The following is a 7297-nucleotide window of genomic DNA, read 5'->3' on the forward strand; positions in this document are numbered from 1 at the left end:
GAACACCTTAACAGACCCATAACCAGTAAGGAAGTTGAGGCAGTCATCAAAAATCTCCCAACAAACAAGAGCCCAGGGCCATACTGCTTCCTAGGTGAATTCTACCAACATTTAAAAAAGAATTAATACCTATTCTCCTGAAACTGTCCCAAAAAATAGAAATGGAAGGTAACTTCCAAGCTTATTTTATGAGGCCAGCATGACCTTGCTCCCAAAACCAGACAAAAACCTTTTCAGCTTTGCACAGTGGCAGTATCGTAGCCAATGAGGTTTATCCGAGGCGCGATTATTGCTAATTGAAAACAAAAACCAGACAAAGACCCCATCAAAAAGGAAAATGACAGACCAATATTCCTAATAAACATGGGTGCAAAAATTCTCACCAAAATACTAGCCAATAGGATTCAACAGTACATTAAAAAGGTTATCTACCATAACAAAATGAGATTTGTTCCTGGGCTGCAAGTTTGGTTCAATATCTGCAAATCAATCAATGTGATGGAACACATTAATAAAAGAAAGAACAAGAACTATATAATACTCTCAATGGATGCTGAAAGGCATTTAACAAAGTATAGCATCCTTTCTTGATCAAAACTCTTCATAGCGTAGGGATAGAAGGTACATACCTCAATATCATCAAAGCCATCTATGAACAACACACAGTGAATATCATTCCCAATAGGGAGAAACTGAACCTTTTCCCCTAATGTCAGGAACATAGCAGGGCTGTCCACTATCACCACTGCTATTCAACATAGTACTAGAAGTCCTAGCCTCAGCAATCAGACAACAAAAAGAAATAAAAGGTATCTGAATTAGCAAAGAAGAAGTCAAATTCTCACTCTTTGCGGGGGATATGATACTTTATGTGGAAAACCCAAAAGATTCCACTCCAAAACTGCTAGAACTCATACAGGAATTCAGTAAAGTGTCAGGATATAAAATCAATGTACAGAAATCAGTGACATTTCTATACACCAACAGCAAGAGAGAAGAAAGAGAAATTAAGGATTCGATCCCATTTACAATTGCACCCAAAACCATAAGATATCTAGGAATAAGTCTAACCAAAGAGGCAAAGAAACTGTACTCAGAAAACAAAAAATACTCATGAGAGAAATTGAGGGAGACATGAAGAAATGGAAAAACGTTCCATGCTCATGGATTGGAAGAACAAATATTGTGAAAATGTCTATCTTACCTAGAGCAATCTACACATTTAATGCAATCCCTATCAAAACACCATCAACTTTTTTCAAAGAAATGGAACAAATAATCCTAAAAATTTTATGGAACAAGAAAAGATCCCAAGTAGCCAGAGGAATATTGAAAAAGAAAACCAAAGCTGGCAGCATCACAATTCCAGACTTCAAGCTCTATTATATTTAATCATCAAGACATTATGGTACTGGCACAAAACGAGACACATAGATCAGTGGAACAGAATAGAGAGCCCAAAAATGGACCCTCAATTCTATGGTCATCTGATCTTCAACAAAGCAGGAAAGAATGTCCGATGGAAAAAAGACAGCCTTTTCCACAAATAGTGCTGGGAAAATTAGACAGCAACATACATCACACACAAAATAGACTCAAAATGGATGAAGGCCTCAATGTGAGACAGGAATCCATCAAAATCCTTGAGGATAATACAGACAGCAACCTGTTTGACCTCAGCCATAGCAACTTCTTCCTAGAAACATTGCCAAATGCAAGGGAAGCAAGGACAAAAATGAACAATTGGGACAACAAAATGCTTTTACACAGCAAAGGAAACAGTTAACAAAACCCAAAAACAACTGACAGAATGGGAGAAGATATTTGCAAATGACATATCAGATAAAGGGTTATTATCCAAACTCTAAAAGAACTTATCAAGCTCAACACCCAAAGAACAAATAATCCAATCAGGAAATGGACAGAAAATGTGAACGGACATTTCTGCAAAGAAGACATCTAAATGGCCAAAGATAAATGAAAAAGTGCTCAGCATCACTCAGCATCAGGGAAACACAAATCAAAGCCACAGTGAGATACCATCTCACACAAGTCAGAATAACTAAAATTAACAAGTCAGGAAATGACAGGTGTTGGCGAGGATGCAGAGAAAGGGGAACCCTCCTACACTGTTGGTGGGAATGCAAGCTGGTGCAGCCATTCTGGAAAACAGTATGGAGGTTCCTCAAAAAGTTGAAAATAGAACTACCCTACAACCTAGCAGTTGCACTGAAGATACAAATGTAGTGATCCAAATGGGCACATGTTTACACCCAATGTTTTCAGCAGCAATATTCACAATAGCCAGACTATGGAAAGAGCCTAGATTTCCATCAACAGATAAATAGATAAAGAAGATGTGGTATATATACACAATGGCATATTATGCAGCCATAAAAACCTGAAATCTTGCCATTTGGAGCAACATGGATGGAACTAGAGGCTATTATGTTAAGTGAAATAAGTCAATAAGAAAAAGACACTTATCGGGGCGCCTGAGTGGCTCAGTGGGTTAAGCCGCTGCCTTCGGCTCAGGTCATGATCTCAGGGTCCTGGGATCGAGTCCTGCGTCGGGCTCTCTGCTCAGCCGGGAGCCTGCTTCCTCCTCTCTCTCTCTCTCTGCCTGCCTCTCTGCCTATTTGTGATCTCTCTCTCTCTCTCTCTGTCAAATAAATAAATAAATAAAATCTTTAAAAAAAAAAAGAAAAAGACGCTTATCATATAATCTCACTGATACGAGGAATTTGAGAAACAAGACAGAGGATCATAGGGGAAGGGAGGGAAAAATGAAACAAGACGATACCAGAGAGGGAGACAAACCATAAAAGCCTCTTAATCTCAGGAAACAAACTGAGGGTTCCTGGAGGGGAGGTGGGTGAGAGGGATAGGATGGCTGGAGGATGGTCACTGAGACGGATATTTGCTATGGTGAGTGCTGTGAATTATGTAAGAGTGATGAAGCTAAGAAAAGAACATCAAAGTAATCCCCCAAAGTAAGTACATAATAAATATAAAAGTAGAAACCAAGAAAATGAAAGAATAGAACCCATATGGGTAGTTTGTTTCTGTTTTTTCTTCTAGAGGAGGAAGAAAAAAAAATAAAATAGAAAATATTTGACAAGTTTAATCAAGAAGAAAAAATCACAGAAGACACAATAAATAACCTTAGGAATGGTAAAAATGTACTGTCTCTGCAAACACAGTAGGCTTTTTAAAAGTTGAAGTGAATATCAGGTACAACTTTGTAATAATAAATTTGAAAGAGAAAACACATGATTTTCAAATGCCCAGGGTCAGCAGAAGAAGTAGGAAATTTAAAGAGACCAGTAAACAGAGAAGAAATTGGAAAGGTGATCTAATATCTACATTAAAATATCTCCAAGCCTAGGGGAGTCTGCTTCTCTCCCTCTCCCTCTGCCCCATCTCCCCCGACCTGCCACTTGCACACGTGTGCATGATTTCTCTCTAATAAATAAATAAAATCCTTTAAAATAAATAAAAATCATAAGTCTATATGTGATGAAAATAGCAAAAATAATAAGCCTTTACTGTAGACATTTTAGAAAATACAAAAGAGCATCAAGGAAAATAACTGTCAGTCATGTCTCACCATCTAAAGATGACTGCACTTAACTTTTTGTATATACTATTTTTTTTTTTAGTGAATGTACATGATAGACATCTTAGGAAAGTGTGATTGTATGCAATGTGAAGTTTTCCACCTCGCTTTTGTCATTTCACATACCTTCTAGAAAGAAAACTTCCCTTCTAGAACCTGATGTCATTTTTCTGAACTGGAAAATCCCCTCTCTGTGTTTCCAAGCTCTTTCTCAGAAGTTACCCCTATAGTAGTTTGGTATCTATTCTTCCAGATAGTCTGTGTTTATACAGCTATGAAAAAATAAATGTCTTTGAACTCCTCTATCCCCCTTTAAAACAATAAATGGAATTCTGTTGTATGTACTTCTTACTTTTGTTCACAATGTATCCATTCATTTAATAATTATTTTCTTGATGCTTCCAGTGTGCATGGCACTGAGAACCACATACATCTTCCCACGGCAGCAAGGAACCCCTCATTTTGAAATACACGTACAGAGAGTTCCATACATAATTTATTTAACAGTTCACCTACACATTCAGGTTGGTTCTAATATTTTTGCTTTCACCAGCAATGTTTCTCCCATTTGTCTAACACTCTGCTCAAAGCCCAGATGATGAGGAAAGTGGCAATTAATTCAACAGATGGGTTAACCACCCTCCTATCAGCACCACCTGTCTTCTGGATACATCATCTTAAAAATACTAATTGCTATTGCCCCTAATGGACTGTTATCAATTTTAGAAAGTCAAGTACTTTCATGTTAGCAATGAAGATTTTAATGGATTGGGTGGAATGAGGACTTGATTCACAAGCTCCTGGGACCCACCTCTTGCCCTCTCTCTTACCGCTAGCCGGCTGTTATCCCCGTCCCATCTCTTCCAGTCTTTAGTGTGGGAGCTGACAGACTGATTCCATTTACAACTTCAAAAGACATTTTTAAAAATTTTTTAATTTTTTAAATAAACATATAATGTATTATTAGCCCCAGGGGTACAGGTCTCTGAATCTCCAGGTTTACACACTTCACAGCACTCACCATAGCACATACCCTCCTCAATGTCCATATCAAAAGACATTTTTAAAACGAATTATATGGATAGGTGATATTATTTCTCATTAAGTCCATTTTTAATACCTTGTAATATCTTCAGTAATAACTTGCAGTTACTGAGAAGTGTGGAAGAAACTTGACAAGCCGGTCCTAACTGTGCTCTGTGTCACCTCCTCAGGAAGGTCCTCCAGGCGCGCTGGGCAGACAGTTGGCTTGCCATCGAGTCCCCTCCTGATCTGCCCTAGCTACTGCTCCAGCCTCAGGTAGCAGAACCCCATGCTCTCCTGCCCTGGTCTGGGGGCAGGTAAGATTGAAACCACAGGTCCTGGAAGGAGCCAGGAGCATCCTGGAATTCTCTCTTTTACACAGGTTGTTTCCTTCACTTGGTATAACCCCTCCTCCTCTCCTGGACTAATTTCCCCTAAGAATATTCATATTCATGAGGCACCTGTGTGGCTCCGTTGGTTGAGCCTCTGACTCTTGACTTCAGCTCAGGTCATGATCTTGACCATGCTCAGCTGGCCGTCGGTGGGAGATACTCTCCCTCTGCCACTCCTCCCACTCTGTTTCTCTCAAATGATAAATAAACAAATCTTTTGAGAAAAAGGATATTCACATTCACTATTGCACTGAAGTAACCCAGGTGGTGTCTAGCCCGGACCACAGCTCAGTCCACTTGAAACGAACACAGAGGTGCCCTATCTCCGGGGTTTCAGGTTCTAAAGCCAGTTCATAACAGGACAAAACCCCACATTTAGGTAAAACACCAAACACTAAGTAAATACTTGTACTAAGCATTACATAGTAGGTCAAACAAAATTACACCCCTTTAGAGAATTATGTGACCATGAGGAGGCTTGTTGCACCATGCTCTTTCTTTGACATTGATGGGTGAGGTCAATGATTTTTTTTCTTTATCCCCAGAGTTTGAGTAATTATTCCTTTATCTCTCAGTGTCTCAGTTTCCTCCTATGTAAAATAAGAATCATACTATTTCCTATCCCATTGGTTGTTTTGAAGATAGAATGAAGGTATGTAAAGTGCATAATCATTTATGTTTCAAAGAATTCACCAACTAAGAATACCTTTTTTAAAAAAGATTTTATTTATTTATGTATTTTGAGAGAGAGAGAGAGAGCACGAGCAGGGTTAAGGGTAGAGGGTGAGGGAGTCAGACTTCCCACTGAGCAAGGAGGCTGACTGGGGGCTCCATCTCAGGATCCCAAGATCATGACCTGAGCCGAAGGTGGATGCTTAATCGACTGAGCCACCCAGGTGTCCCGTAAGAATACTTTTAAAATTAGTTGTTACCATATTACCCAGTAGAAGATCAATGTTGCACATGATTTCTGTCCAATAGAAAGAGTCACCCCAAAAGTTATGATTTTAGTGCCTATAGGACTTTGAATAGTTTTGTGTCTAACTTTGTAATCATATCCATGGTCAGTTATTAAGCTAATACCAGCCCTTTTATCAATTAGAAGTGGTAATGACAATCACATTATGGTTCTAATGTTTGAAACAGCTCCTCCCATGTAGACAAGCAGGAGGCAGTGGCATGGAAGAGGGCGCTGCAGGGGCAGATGCTCAGCTGAAGGGGAAGCCATGCGGGGCTGTGCTGTGTGGGGAAGGTCACCTTGCCCTGCCACAATGTGTGTCCAACTCTAACATTTGGTTTGGCCAACTCTCCTCCACTTAGATCCCACCCCAGTCACATAATTGGCGGGGAAAACTCAGGTCTGTGGTTACAAGTGTGAACCCTTCAAAGTCCAGAAAACAAATTCCCATGGGTTCCTTCTGGAACAGGATCCCTGTGGGCATCGTTCCTTGAATTTCTCTGCCCGCATATGCTGACCACACAGTAAGTTGACAAGATGGTCTACTCCAATACAAGAAGTGACCCCTTCTCCAGAACCCTCACCTCTTCTCCCTGGGCACTTGAACACTGAGTGCAGCCCTCAGGCCTTCCAGGCATCGCTTTACTATTCTCTTGGCTCAATAATCCTAGAACTTTCAATACTAGTGCCAGCCATACCTGATGTTGTTTTATGTTCCTCCAAGAGAAGAGTCTCCTCCAATTTCATAGAGATATAATTGAGATACATGAAAGTGCACATATTTAAAGTGTACTAGTTACTTAGTTTGACATATGCATACATCACTGCAATCAGGATGGCAAACATTTCCATCAGCACCAATAATACTGACACTTTAGATGAGTTTGTGTTTCTGCAGTGTATATAAATACATACATAACTGCATAAAAATGGTATCAGACACGTATACTTTATTTGCCTTGTTCTTTTTTTTAAAGATTTTATTCATTTCTTTGACAGACAGAGATCACAAGTAAGCAGAGAGGCAGGCAGAGAAGAGGAAGCAGGCTCCCCATTAAGCAGAGAGCCCGACGTGGGGCTTTATCCCAGGAACCTGGGATCATAACCCAAGCCAAAGGCAGAGGCCTTAACCATTGAGCCACCCAGGTGCCCCCGTGCTTCTTTCATTTAGCATGATGATTTTGCGATGTTCATGTGTTGCTGTATGTATTCACATTATGTTCCTTTTTATTGCTGAGTAATATTCCACACTGTGACTATACCATTAGTTTTTATATATTCGGCTATGATGGACATTGTGTTGTT

The 7297-nt window shown here is 39.7% G+C and overlaps 1 pseudogene; it reads left to right on the forward strand.

Moving 5' to 3' along the window:
• The first annotated feature begins 235 nt into the window (after positions 1-235).
• Positions 236-319, forward strand: LOC122910901 (annotated as a pseudogene).
• Positions 320-7297: the final 6978 nt, after the last annotated feature.

Source organism: Neovison vison, chromosome 6, assembly GCF_020171115.1.
Source record: "Neovison vison isolate M4711 chromosome 6, ASM_NN_V1, whole genome shotgun sequence".
NCBI lineage: Eukaryota > Metazoa > Chordata > Mammalia > Carnivora > Mustelidae > Neogale > Neogale vison.